The sequence below is a fragment of the Acyrthosiphon pisum genome, chromosome A3 (assembly GCF_005508785.2).
Source record: "Acyrthosiphon pisum isolate AL4f chromosome A3, pea_aphid_22Mar2018_4r6ur, whole genome shotgun sequence".
In the NCBI taxonomy this organism is placed as follows: domain Eukaryota; kingdom Metazoa; phylum Arthropoda; class Insecta; order Hemiptera; family Aphididae; genus Acyrthosiphon; species Acyrthosiphon pisum.
In genome coordinates, this window is record NC_042496.1 from 30,023,963 (window position 1) to 30,040,105 (window position 16,143).

Sequence of the window (16,143 nt, forward strand, 5' to 3'; positions counted from 1 at the left end):
CATCATGTTAGAAGTTATTTTTTTTAAGTTATTAATAGTAATATTATATATTGTCGCAAATCGTTTGACAGAAAACTTAATTCAGAATTTAATTCTGACCACCCAAATATTGTTTTATTAATTGAAAAATAGATTCAACGTAAAACAAATCTAAAACAAAGAAGCATAATGTTAAAGCCAAGAAAACACAGATTAAAAAAAATGTTAATTGTTGAACAAAAAAAGTGAGCAAGTAGGTAACCACTCTGCTGTACAATAGGAGTCAATAAGGGTACCTATAGTCATTGAATAGGTAAGTCATAGCAATGGATGCGACTCAAATTGTGTATTTGCGTGTTGAATTAGAATCAATAATAAATTAGAAACGATTCTGAGCAGACTGTCTGACAGACAACCTATATTACTAAGTATATTTTATTATATTATATTTATAATAGGTAGGTAGGTATACTATTATAATCATTTATTTTACTATTATTTATATGGAAGTCATTACAAGGTATAAATAGGTTTCAAATTTAAATATTTTGAAAATGTCATAAATATAATAATAAAAATGTGGGCAAGTAGGTGCAAAGCGCAGCTATACATTATGCATATTGTGGGTCACTGTAATGGATGTTTAAATTTGAATTCAATTATATGCATCATTATTCATGGGCACTGGATTGGTAGGTACCTGAAACGTTTAATGCACATGACGTATTATTATATTTTATATGCACAATGACATTTTAAAATACAAGTTTTTTGGCAAAAATGAATTCAACCTACTGTATTATTAACATTGATTAAATATACAGTATATTTAATCAATGTTACTAATGCCTAATACTTAATAGTAAAATAAATTACTTTAAGAGGACGTCGCACCGCGTATGTTGTCTTCGTCTTGTAAATTGTAAATTGTTTATACATCTTTTAATACTCGTAACTCAATTTAAAGTTAAAATATAACAAGAAACCGATGAGATGCCCTAGATAATATTCTTACCTTTAAATTTTATAAGAGGTGAATTCGCTCTAATTTTAAAATTAACGGGGATAAACGTGATTTGCTGAGTGTAAAATTTTCTATGACGTATACGCGTGTAAGACGGAGACAACATCGCATATGCGGGTGCGATGTCCTCTTAATCACAGTAATATTATAATTCATAAGTTTATTGGGATAACCCGACCGCCGGTTGTTTATGCCGTCCGGTTTATCACTATTGTTAATTTTGATATTTTTTGTAAGACAGTTGGCGCTCGCACATCGTTCGGTTTTTGAGTTATACATCATTTGCGCATCGACCGTTTAAAAGGTCGCACAATCAATATTATTTAACAATAGAACTGAAAAACAAGTGTATTCCTACCAAAAATCGCAATTTGTTTTCTAAATTTCTAGTGGTATCTATATCATTTACAACGGGCTTCTGAACGTCAAAAACTAGGCTATAAATTAAATGAAACATTTTACTAGGTAGGTAATAATAAAAAAAAAATGTATAAATGCAATTTATTTTTAATTGTTTGTATCTATTTATTACATATTATGGTATATGGCAAATGACAATCATTGAATTTTCAATCAAAAATTATTTTTTATCCCCTTCTATCGTTCAGCATATTGAAGACTTGAAGTGCAACATGTACGATAATTTGGTGTAGGTAAATAGATAAGGCGCAAACAATAATCGGCCGCTGATGCAGTGATGCGCAATAAACGATGTACAATATTTTGGCACAGGTAAACAGGCGATGCTCAATATTGACGGCCAACGTGACCCTAGCAACCGGAACTTGGAACCCGGTTTTCCACGGCACAGGCGTGATTGCGACATTTTTTTTTTGAAGATACACATTGTTGTATAATAAATAAATTACAATAGTTACATAATCCCCAACCGTTGTTAAATTTTGACCTTGAGGGGTGCCCGGGTAACGCATCTACAAAACCTGATTTAGTCTTTTGTCATTTTAAATATAATGTGACTATACGAGAGTAGAAATCTTGTTTCTTGGGATGTTAGTTGGCGTTGTGTTATTAAAAAAACTTTTATGCACATAATAAAACCGATAATTATTTAAAAACGAAGTTAACTGAAATTAAAAATATTCATAACTATAGGGCTCAGATTTACCTATATGTAAATACATTTTTTCTCTGTGACATGATAAACTAATTTCGGCGAGTGATAAAATTGTTTCACAAGATTTTTGATAAAACGAACTATATTTGATTTTACATATTTTTACATATTTCACAATTATTCAATTTTTTCTCACATATTTAGACAATTATACTGTTTTAATGTCTTTTCTTCGGAGTTAGAATAATTGAAAGGTTATCATGACTATATATTATATCGACGATCTTTTGAATTAGAAAATTAAAAAATGCATGTTATTATTAATTGTAATCAAAATAATTAGATAACTATAGATAAATATGCATTTTTTTATTACATTTTATTTTATTATTAATTATTATTAAGATTTTACGACAATATCGGCGATATTTGGATTCGAAAATTTAAAAATGAATGTTAATAAATGTTTGTAATGAATATAATAAGATAAATATACATTTTTTATTACATTTTATTATATTATTAATTATTATTATTATTATAATTTTTTTTTTTTTGATAATACATATTTTGAATTCTTTAGCACATATTTATGTACATATTTTTATTGTATAAATACATACATTGTTTATATAAATACATATAAATCCGAGCCCTATTCTTAACCATGGTTTATGAACCGGAAACTGAAGAAAGTTTAATCTTACTGGACGTTCAAGGTAGGTGTAAAAGAAAAGCATGAGAAGGGGCGAGACCGTTTTCAACCAAAAACATACACTTCCCTTTTCAGCCAAAAAAAAAAGTTCAATAATAATTAATACTATATGTATACTTTAGGTCATTATGTTATACTTATAGAAAATATTGCATAATAGTCGAACAGCTGCACACTCGTGTGGGCCCGCTGGAACTAAGCCCAGTGGCGTATTTAGGAATTTCAGGATAGGGGCAACACATTTTTGCCACCCCCCCCTCAACAGTAAATGTATTTACTAATATACTGTATATAATATATATAATAAATATATACTAATTTAAAATTGTAATGTTACATTCAACAAGGAAGGTATAATTAGACATTTAAACAACATTATTGTACCAGTTAAGAGTGAAAAAATATTATAAATAAAATAGTAAATCTTTCAAAATACCTACATGTGTGACGACAAACGAATAATTTGTTAAATAAAAATAAAAATTTGCCGCCCCTCTAAATCTTTAAAAATTTGCCGCTCTGGGCAATGGGACCCATAGCCCCTACTTAAATACGCCCCTGAGTCTAAGCCCATGCTCCGTCTTTTAGTATAATGTCTATGGTAAAAATACAACCCAAAAGATATCATACACAACCACACATCTGATCCACATTGCCTTACTAGTTAATATCTGTCGAGCATAATAATAGGTTTTCATAATAATTGTAAAATTGCGTGTATTACACAAGTACACCAGTATATTGTAGACCTACCTAATTATTAGTTCAAACTATACATTTCAATAAAAAAAGATTCAAACAATCAGGTGGCAAATAAATAATAATATTCCCCGATTATTAAAACTTTAAACATTTTTTAATGGTAATTAGATATAATGCATTTGGCCGACCTTGTCATAATCACATTTCAGTCCAATTTGTAACACCGTCTAAAATAAGTTGTAATTTTCGTGAAAACATGCACGCACATAATGTGACTGATATGACTTGTAGTAATGTAACACTATACACATATTATATTCAGTTCCGCCATGACTATGCTATTAAGGAACAATAATTTAGTTAATTAATAATATTATGTATCTCGAGTAGTAACAGTAAGTTATTTACCATAGTTGATGCGGGTAAATTGGAATTTGCATCATTCGTCAGAAATGATCAGATTTTGAGATGAATATTTTGATTTTACAATGATTGATGCAGGTATGTTTTTTATTTTTGTTTTTTGTATCTGTCGTCAAATATTCAACAAATATTAAAATTTACTATTTTCTATACGAAGGGCTCTGTGCAAGAACGAGATACCTCCATTTTTATCAATTGTACGGGACGGGCAAAAGAAATTCCGTTATTTCATTTATACCACGGATATAGATACTATGGTTGCACAACGGCCCATATTGGATCACAGTGCTGAGCGGCGCAGAATGTTCTTATCAATTCTGACAAAAAGTCGCGTTTTACTAGTGCCATAGAACAATATAGAAGCGAAACTCGATCAGCTGATGGGTGAAGTGTTTACCTATGATATGAAGTCCGAACAATGAAACTGTTTCCGTAACACTGACATGATGTTATACCCGTATTGAAAAACCGTTTCCGCCTAATAGGTAGGGTATTCTGCGCGGGGTCGGGTTGTTTCCACTGTTTACTTTTATCATAGATTACGTATGCCACGACCCCCTGGAGACCGTGTTCAAGGCTACAATCGCCCGATTCGGCCAATTCACAGAGTTTCGTACCCCTGCTAGTGCCCTCTACGACTACTACTAAGTTACGGTAACCAAACCGGGTTACCTAGCCACGACGGAGCGCTAGTATGTCGCGACTTTTTTTGTATGGATACTTTGTATGTATTTATGTAACTTGATAAGAACATTTGGCGCTGTCATATTATTGCTCGTTGTGCAACCATAGTATCTATATCCGTGATTTATACCACTATATTGGCGGGAAATAATTCATTTTGTAATTTCTTTGGGAATAATAAATCGATTTTTCTGATTTTGATACCAAAAAATAGATATGTCTTCCATGGAAGTGGTACCCACTCACCCAACTTTTTATTATTGAAACAATATAATATTTTATTAAGTATACAAGTTACAAGTTACAACTATAGAGTAAACTGTACTTCACCATGTATATCATAATTATAACAAATACGCCATTATATAAACGTATATTATATTCTGCATTTGCTTTAATTATATAGGTATATAGAACTTTGAAAATTAATTGGTCTCTTTTGTCAGTCGTGTGCTCTTTATAACTGTTAGTTCTCGAATTTTGGATTCTCAGTGGTGCGTTTTATGATTTGTAGGTAAGTATTTCAGTATTTGTAACAATGTGAGTTTTTTCGTATATTATTATTATATATTTTGGAGCAGTAAAAATGATTCAATCTTTAACTTAAATTGTAATTTCTAGTAGCATATTCTGTATAGTTGGTACTTTTGAAGAACTAAAAGTAAATAATTCCAATATTTTTCAAAGGGAGGCGTACAAAATCCCGACAATGATAATCCTGAATAGTCAATAACCAGACACCAAAATCCCGACAAATCAAAATCCCGTCAGTAAAAATACCAACCATTTGAAATACCGATAAAATAATTTTACCTTATCTCATAAAAGTTTAATCTAGTACCTTTATTATCTAAAACGCTCAATTATTTTTCCTGAGTCTGAGTGAACGATTGAACATTTCAAATAGTTAATAAACAAATGTATTTTGGCGTGTTAATTGTATAGTACCTTTGTTTTGTATTTTAAATATAATTTAGGAGTTTTTTATTATGAATGAAATATGTCAAGTTATCCCGTCTCAAAAAGGAAACGAATTACTGTAGGTGCTGCGAAAAAAGAAAATCAATGGCCTGCACAGGTAAGTTATTATTTCATTTAACCGGAAAGATAAATTAATTTTTTATAGATTTTATAAATTTACGAATTCTCATCGAATGATTTTCCAATGATAAAATTTCAACAAAATTAGATACGTAAACGAAAAATAACTATCTTAGTTAATTTGTTGTAATTTAAAAATATTATTCATGAGTTTTCAAAATATTCGGAAATCATAAAAAAAAAATAAAAAAACCTTAAATATTTACACGTTTTTGACAAAATCTATTTTGTCATTTCATTATAATTCAAATAATATTAATAATCTAATAATCTCATAATATTAATGAATTATTGACATTTTCACCAAAACTATATATTTATAGTCGGGAGAATGAAAAGTGGCCGCTGATGTGCACACTTCTGGTGGTGAATTTCTGTGATGGATTCGCAGTGCGCGCATTTTAAAATATTAGATTTAGATATAATTACCTATTACAAAATATGTATTATAGAATGATGTTGTACAATGTATATGATTTTTAGTATCCCAGCTTTCCGAAGAAAAAAAATGTTGCTACATACCTACAGAGACCTCTTTTCATTCTCCCGACTATATAGTAATTAGTAGCTATTTGACATGATATAATTTGAAATAAAATATTCTGTATCTTTTTGAGTTATTTAACTTTAAATAAATTTTTAGTAAAGACTCACCAATGCAAACAAATCGTCCACCGAGTTTCTTTCGCGAATAAATTAATAATCAATTATATTTAAAAAAATATTTAGACCTGGGCTTGGTGTGGTACGGTGGTTGGCCGCTGTCACTAATGTGCAGTGCTACGTCAAGAATCGTCTGCCGTCGCAGGCTCTCGGATGGGTGATCACCCGAATTCCCTGCGACGAATCCTTGCTCCAAATAAAAAATACGCGTTCTAACTGTGAGTTGTAACCACAACACAAACTCAACGGCCCACGTTGTCTAGGGTAAAAATAAAATATATATGTGTATTCAGACCAATTTAAGATATTTATACAATGAACGTTCTTCGCGTTTATGGTACGTATTGGTACTGGCATAGAACTATAGAAGTTAATAACAGCTATAGCCAATAAAGTCCTATCATAATTATATTATATTGTACGATTAATTTGGGAAAATTAGTTTAACCTACCGTAGAAAAAAAAGTTACTGTATTTTATTTAATTAATTTCTTGCTTTTACAGACCAAGGTAAAAGGCCTTTGCTGTTAATTGTAATTTCTTTATAGCCATATAAATATATAATATTGAGATTTCCAAACAAATATAGGCTGTTGATTGACTGCTCAGACCAGTTTTTCATATGCTATGATTCCAAATTTAACACATCCATGGAAAGTGATGATTTTCTGAAAGAGGGGGCAAATAGTTTTTTTTAATTTCAGATAAAAAAAATTATGACTCTATGAGAAATGTTGTATTAAATTCTTAATCTTTTATCATGAGAAACAAAAATGTTATCATACATTCATCAAATGAAACAAAAAATTAAAATATGTCATATTTAAAGCACAAAAAAATTAAAATATTTTAAAATTCTTCTCGTGTCCAGAAAATGCTATAATAAACTATTACTGAAACAGTTCTGAGTTCTTTAAAACTGTATACAAAGAAATGAAATCAATAGTGTCGAAAACTGGTATTTATTATTTTCATTTGACCCACCCTTTTGACACGGAACTGCTTGAGGTATATTATGAGGTAGGTTATTCATAAAATATAAATGAGTTATTAAATTTTAAAAATATTATTTTTTAATATAAATAGGTAGTATATAATAATAATAATAAAATTCAGTAAAGCTAATATTAACATTATGTTTTAAGTTTAATATTTCATGTCCCTGAGTTCAATAATTATTATTACTAAAATAATTTATGCTGGAAATAATCAAAACAAATTTTGTAAAATATGTAAAATATATATATATACAGGTAGTTATTATTAGGCATAATTTCTATTGATTCGTTTCAGTAGCTTTTGATTATGAATTATTCATTTCAATTAAAATAAAACTCTGATTGGTACCTCCTACCATATTTTAAATTATTTTATTTATGGCTTTACTTTTGGCGTCAATAAATTTTTTGGTCTCGAACGAATTTCCTTCATTATTTATATTTGTACATATTATGATAATAATATTATAGCAAGTATAAACACATACCCGTCCCTAAACTTACACAGGAGTATCAAACTTTTTTTGTCTTTATAAACTTTCTCAAAAACGTTGGGTTTATACATCAATAAGTTTTTTTTTAGGTGTTTCTATAGTAACGTAATTATATTATGCAATGGTTACTAAGGGCAATTTAGGTACCGCGTAAAGAAATATTACTAAAAACCAAATTAAATTGTACTCAGCCTAAAAATGTAATACGTATCCAGCTATATTATTATCTATATTAAAATGGCCGTATTATAAATAAGGAACATAATTCTTTATAGGTAGCCGAAAACTCTGAAAGGTACCTACCATTTAAATTATTTTATTTATAACTTTATTTTTGGCGTCAATAAATGTTTTTGTCTCGAACGAATTTCCTTCATTATTTCTATTAACAATTTGTATACCTATATTATGATAATAACATTATAGGAAGTATAAACACATACTCGCCCCTACACTTACACAGAAGTATCAAACTTTTTTTTTCTTTATAAACTTTCTCAAAAACGTTTTGTTTATATATTTATAGTTTTTTTTTAGATATTGTTATAGTAACGTATAATTATATTATGCATTGGTTTCTAAGGGCAACTTAAGTACCACCTAAAAAAATATTAGTAAAAATTATAATAATAATAATTTATTTCACAAATAAGAATACATACAATACATTTGAAAAACAAGACAATAGACAGTATGCAACACTCCCTGCAGTAAGCATAGCTTGTATTGGAAGAGCAGAGTCCAGATTATAATTTAAGTATATTATCTACATGTTATTATGCCAAAAATGCCAGAAAGAATAAACAAAATTTAACAAAATGCGAGTTAAGATTTGTTTAAATAATATCGAAGTTAAGACTATACAAAAAAAAATTTAATACCTTAACATTCTTAAAGTTAAATAAATTAATACTCGATTTTTACATAAATTTGATCCAACATTTAAAGTACAATGAGCACCAAAAGTTGTATTACAATATTAATATTACGTTTATATCTGGTATTATAATCATAATTTACATTTGTCAATAGATGCTTTTATTTATATAATAGTAATAATACATTGGTATAAAATATTTTATCAAAGTTTTGTACATCGAGTTCATTAAAAATAAGATTTGGGTTTGTTCAATACAAATTTAAGAATACTATTTATTGTGACTTTTAGTTTCTCGAGGTGAGTGTTGTAAGTAGAACCCCAAACATTATTCCATAACTTAAAATAGATTGAACCAAAGCAATGTAAATGATTCTCTTCATCTTAATAATGAAGTAGCGTTTAACATCTTTAAAAACAAAGAAATATTTACCTAAATTGGAAATTAAATTTTTATATGACATGACCACTTTCGTTTATAATCTAATGTAATACCAAGATATTTATATATTTCCACTTTTTCCAAAATATTACATTTACAATTTATGCTGCCAATTGAGAAAAATGTACAATCAAATCAATATAATTTTAGCTCAAAGTTATGATTTAAAGAGTGCTCTTTGATTTTAAAAATCATATATTTAGATTTAGAAACATTAAGCATCAACATATGATTATCAAGCCATACTTTAACATAGTAGAGTAGTAAATTTGCTTTTTATAATATAATTTATTATAATTTTCACTATATAGCAATATGGCGGTATCATCAGCAAAACAAGAAATGTTTAAGTCATCATTTAAATTTAATAAACCATTTTTATAAATAAGAAATAAAATAGGCCCTAATACAGTTCCTTGTGGAACCCCATGCGTAATATTAACAGGAACACTAAAAACACCATTTAATCTGACAACCTGTGTTCTATTACTTAAGTAGGATCTGAAAAGATTTAATGCAGAACCTCTAATACCAGCATAATCAAGTTTTTTTATTAAAATATCATGATTAACCGAGTCAAAAGTTTTTTGAATATCAAGAAAGATGCCCATCACTTTATTTTTACAATCTAGGTTCTCATGAACAAATTTATTAAGAATAAGCAGAGAATCCATAGTTGACTTATTTGGTAAAAATCCAAATTAATTACTAGAGAAAAATGTGTGTCTATTTAAAAAATCTAATATTCTGGACTTCAGGCATTCTTCAAAAATTTTAGATAGTGTTAATGATAGCGAAATAGGTCTGTTATTCCCACAATATTGAGTATCACCAGATTTTTACAGAGGTATTACAATGCATTTTTTTAAATGAGTTTGGGTAAACACCAGTTGAGATTATTTGATTGAAAATATATTGAATAGGTCCAATAATATTATTTATATATTTTTTAATATAGTATTTGTTATTCCATAATCAAAGAATGTATTTTTAGGTTTAATTAATGAAATATATTTTATTATTTCTGTCTGTGAAATAGGGATCAAAAAAATTGAGTCTTGTATAAAACATTTTTTATTTAGCCAAATCCAATGTTTTTCAAAAAAACATTTTTATCAAAATCATATTCTATGTTTTTTCCAACATTTGCAAAGAAGTTATTTAATTCATTACCAATATCAACATCTTCATTCTTAATTAAACCATCAGTACCTGAAATATTATTTATATGAACATTGTTGTTCTTATGCTTGCCAGTAATATTGTTAATAATTTCCCACATCTTTTTAGAGTACTTTGAAGCATTGTGTACCTTATCAAAATAATACATTTCCTTCGCTTTTTTAATGAGCATATTTAGTAAGTTTCTATAAATTGAGAAAGTTTCTTTTTTTAAAACAATATTGAAAGGAGATTTTTTTAGATTAAATGATAATTTTTTCTCTATGTCTAATTGATACCATAAGGCCACGAGTCATCCATTCTTTAAGTTTACGAAATGTATTACTATTAACATAAATTAATTTCACTGTACTAGAAAAATTAATATAGGAGTTAAATGTATTATCAAATAAGTTAATTAATGTATCAACATCACTAATATTAGACAAACAGGACCAGTTATCATTTTTTTAATATATTATTTAAAAGTACAAAATCAATTTTAATTAAATTGAATTGTACTCAGCCTAAAAATATATTACGTAGCTATATTATTATCTATATTAAAAAGACCGTATTATAAATAAGAATCATGATTCTTTATCGTACCCGAGCCTTTTCGACGGATTACACGAATTACGAGACAAATCAAAAGCTTATTTATTATTCTATGAGTATACAAATTGTATAGCAGATAATTAATATTACCTATACATTTTTTAACTATGCTGTGAGTTCGTGACCCTGGCCGGTCAAAATGCATACACCTACACTAATACCAACTTCCTGGTTAAACCAAATATTCATACCTTCCCGCTGTATTGCGTTTATAATAATATCATAATTTTAAAAATTATAATAATATAATATCTTCTCCTATAGAACCATCTACGTCGTCAATTCGAATACACATTATATATACACTCAGCATGTGAGTGCTATTAGTTTTGCTACCCATTTCCGATGTATAGTAGATATCTGCAGATTTATAATCAGTTCATAATAATAATATTATAATTAGTGCATTAAATAGTAATTGCCCTCGCCGTAATTATTATCCTTTCCGATGTCCAGCCGAATACACTTTTCTCTGAGCAGTCCGAACTCATTATAAATATTTATTCGTGATTTTAAAATTTACATAACATAAATACAAGAACTACAACACGTGTTTACAAAAATTTCAATGTCACGCACGTACACAACACTACGATATTTGTATTTAATCTGAACATATTATGCGTAATAAATTATTAGAATCGACAATATTAGTATAACAATATTTTAATGTCATGGTTTTTGTATTCATCCATTGATAATATTCAACGTTCATAATTAACTTAATAGTTTGTATGCTTATAACTTATAAGTTATTATTATTTTTCACTTGCACATTAGTAGTGTATAGTTACTATTAGGTAAATTCAAACCGAGGTACACCTATATAGCTTATTGGCGTATATGTTACAGGAAATGTTGAAATTTAGGAAATAATGACAGTTCCTAGGAAATGTTGACAATTCCTAATAGCGGAAGGAAATGATATTATTTTCTAGTAGGTATATGTTATCATTTCCTAACGATATCAGTCAAAAATTCCATATATTTTTTTTAGATATTTTAATTTAATCTGTCTAATTTATATATTTCTTTTATCAAACATAATTATTAATTACCTACCCTGCTATTACCCTAATAAATAATCAATAAATAATAATCAATAAAAAATCAAGTGTTGTCAAACATTTTTTTATCACTTTAATTTGTGTAATTTAAGCTTTTTTACATTTTTACTCATTTTTGTTTTCACATGCCAAACTTCCGTGACATTTAGAATTGCAAATTCTAGATGCAGATCTACAAGCACACTTGTTCGTCTTGCATTTTGTCTTACATTGATATGTTATTACAACATATCTTTCACGTCCTGGTTTCCACGTTCTATAGATCCCTGACTGACTATGTTTTATTGGTTTTCCGTGCACTATTTTAACATAGTGCCACATATGCCCACATAGTATGTAATTCATTATTATTATTAATTAAACTATTAAGGCCCCCGCAAACTCTATTATTTTTTCATCAAAACGACCTTAGCGACTGACAAAAATTAAAGTACTTCTAGTGGTTTGATTTAAAAAATGTAAAGATGTTTTAATACGTCAACAAGTCTACTTTGCATCGGTCGGAGCATATTTTTTATTTTTTTTATTTTTATTATTTTTTTGAATATATTCAATACTAAAAATTTATAAATTTATAAAATGTAAAATATTTATTCTCGTCAAGAATTTGCTAAAATTGAAAAAGTACTCCAACCGATGCAAAGTATACTTGTTTACCAATACAAACATCTTTACATTTTTTAAATCGTACCTTAATTGTTGTCAGTGCGACGGCTATTAGACGTCCATAAATTGGTTTTGAATAATATTTTGATATAGACATAATATGACTTGTGCATTTGCGTGCGTGCGACCACAAACCAGATAAGAAATAACAATGTATTGTAAATTGATGTGGGTCGCGGATGATGGTAGGGGAGTATCTACACACACTAATGATCATTTACTACACACACTAAGACTATCAGTAATCGCAGAAACGAAATAATTGCCTAAACACAACTCCTTGAAAATGACACATTTGCAGGGGCCTGAACAAACTCTCTCCCATTATCCGAATGTAGAATTGCTGGCGCTCCAAAAGTTACATAAAGTTATATGTTATTTCTTCTGCTCGTTTAGTCTTTTGTGGTTTTAATATAAAAAATGTTGTCAAATGATCCGCTATCACATAGCCATGAAATTTTCCAATCAACCATTTTATTGATATCAGTCATTTCCCCAACTGATATTTTTAGAACACGGACACTATGGACAGTACCTATAGTGGCAGTATAATGATTTTTGGCATTTCGCCGTTCCTAGTTAGTTATAGTTCTATAGTTACATTTTAAAGCTGGCCCCACATGATCTACAACATCATAATCGCCGGTTCTATGTCACTTTATACGGTCAAGCATTAAAAGTGCGAAACTTTTATATACTTACTACTTACCACTTATAATTACAATATATTCCTTATGTATATAATAGTATAAAGCGATGCGTAATAACATTGCCTAATAAACTATGGAAATTATGACAATTCCTAGGCGATGATATCATTTCCTTCCGCTGTTAGGAATTGTCGTAATTTCCTAAATTGTCAACATTTTCGATAACATATATAGGTACTATATAAGATTTGCCACAAAAAAAAACTGCACACGAGTGAAGCCGGGATATTCAGCTAGGTAGTATAATATGCAGTAATGCCTAAAATATTCTTGAACGAGAGTTGTTTACATAATATAATAATACTATAATAATTATTATTTATTTCGCATATTATAATATGTACCTTCACAACAATAATAAATATAGATATTCCGCACACGCTACACTCCCTGTAAGCCTACCTATATAGTGTTGGGATAGTTGACATCAAATTGAAAAATAACAAATATGAGTATAATAGTATATACAGTCTATACTACAAAGTACAATTAACATAAACGTAATCATCACTTGGTTATATACTAAGGAAGTATACAACCAAAAATAACATTAGTAAGGAAAAAATAATTTATTCAAGCAATAACAAAATCAAAATTAAACAAAATAATATTCAAATCATTTAGGTATGTTTTTGAATTTATAGAAATGAATTACTTATTACATAAATTAGAGCCGACAATAGAAATCCAGTTGTGATCCAAAAGTTGTTTTACTACCGAAAAAAATATTTTTATTACATTATTTTATAACTGATGTCATAACTATTTTTGTGTGCTCAAATTATTCCCTTTCCTAGTGAATTTTGAAAATTTGAAAATTTGACTTATCGTTCCATAATTATGCTTAATTATGAGATTACATCAATTAGCAAGCCCAGGCATATTCAGCATCATTGTGTCACTTTATGCATTGTGCATGCATTAATTAGCATACATTTTTAAATTTCGAGAAGTTTAGAATAATCTAGAAAACTATTTATTTTTTTAATCAGTAGTTTTACTTTGTGTGAACCTATATTTTATTGAATTCAATTGTATTATGGCCACTTGATAATATGTACTACTTAATTGTATACTACCTGCGCTGGGGCAGATAGTTAAAAATTGAATAAAAAAACTGTTTAACAGTGTACACCTAAAATTTAAACAATTAATATAAGCTTTTAGAAATGTAATAGATACATACGGTTCTAATAATATAATAGTGTACTATATTATATGTAGGTACAATATAGTAATAATGAAAATCGTTCTTTACATAGTATCATTCTATTATTAGTATAGCCGTATAGGTACTTAAGTTTTATATTATCGGAAGGTATACGAAATTGTTAATGGTATTTTTTTGGGAATCTAACATATTATTCCCTGTACTTAAAAGCGTATATGTAAATTTATCTGCTTTACATTTTACTACATTCATCGCAGATATAGGTAGTCAATTTTCTGCCACGTTGGAAGTGGTTTCTTATAGAGACTTTTATTTATATTAACATTTTTCTAGACATGATAATATATTATTTTATGTTATGTGCTAAAAAGATCTGATCAATAATAGATCGATTTAGATCGCATATTAATAATGTTAGCCCCACCCCCATCTCCCTGAAATTTTAATGGATTTCCGCCTATGCCATCACCATGCAGAAGACTTATTGATTTTCCCTTACTCAATCTTTTACATTTGTAATGAAAAATATAAATATTTAATAGATAGGTAAGAGATAATTATGATTCATGATAGATACATGGTGCATCATGAGTACTATTTACAATAATGTGTTCCATCATAATATAATTTTGAGGCTATAAAAATGCTTTGATTTTCAACTTGGACATCTTTTTTGGCGTCAGGAAAAAAAATTAAGGGAAACAGTAACTTTTATGAATAACCGATACTTGAAATTTTTAGGAAATGTTTCTGTGACCATTTTCCATTAATAACGACATTTTCAAAAATATTTTGATTTTTTGAGCTCTTTATTAACACAAGCAATTTTTAATTTTTTTAATTTTTTTTTCAATTATTGTCAATAAATCATTTATGCTCTGTCAAAAACCTTGACATGATTTAGTTTCTAAAGTGATATAATTTGAAGTTGGCTGGAGTTAATGTACATTGTACACCAACTTTAATATAAACGAGGCACTGGATATAATTTTATGGTATAGAAGGTTTAGATTCACAATTGGACCCGGTAGGACCAACCCGAGTCGGCGTGTCGTTGTCTACTTGATATGCTGTCGCACATTGTTATATAAATTCCAGAGGTGTATTGTGGTAATCAAGCAGAGTCACATCAGCTTAGTATTTTTAGTTATAAGCAACGTAAATACTACGATGTACTTTTTGTATATAAATTATAAATTATATGATAAATTGTCCTGAATGTATAGTTATATACTTATATCTAATATATTAGATACACAATATATTGTGTTCCATGTCCCAGCATCATTCTACTCACGAAATATATCCTATTTTCATATCCTGTTCACTTCCAAAAATTACGTTATTAACAATAGTCCATTATGTCACTTGCTTGAGTCTGTTTTAATAAATTAGAGAATTTTGATATTAATTATGGTCGAATTTGTAAATTGATAATATATAATATGTTAAAATTAATATTAATAATAGAATATTAGTCTATTAAGGCCCCTGCAAACCCTATTATTTTTTCATCAAAACGATCTTAGTGACTGACAAAAATTAAAGTACTTTCTAGTGGTTCCATATCCTG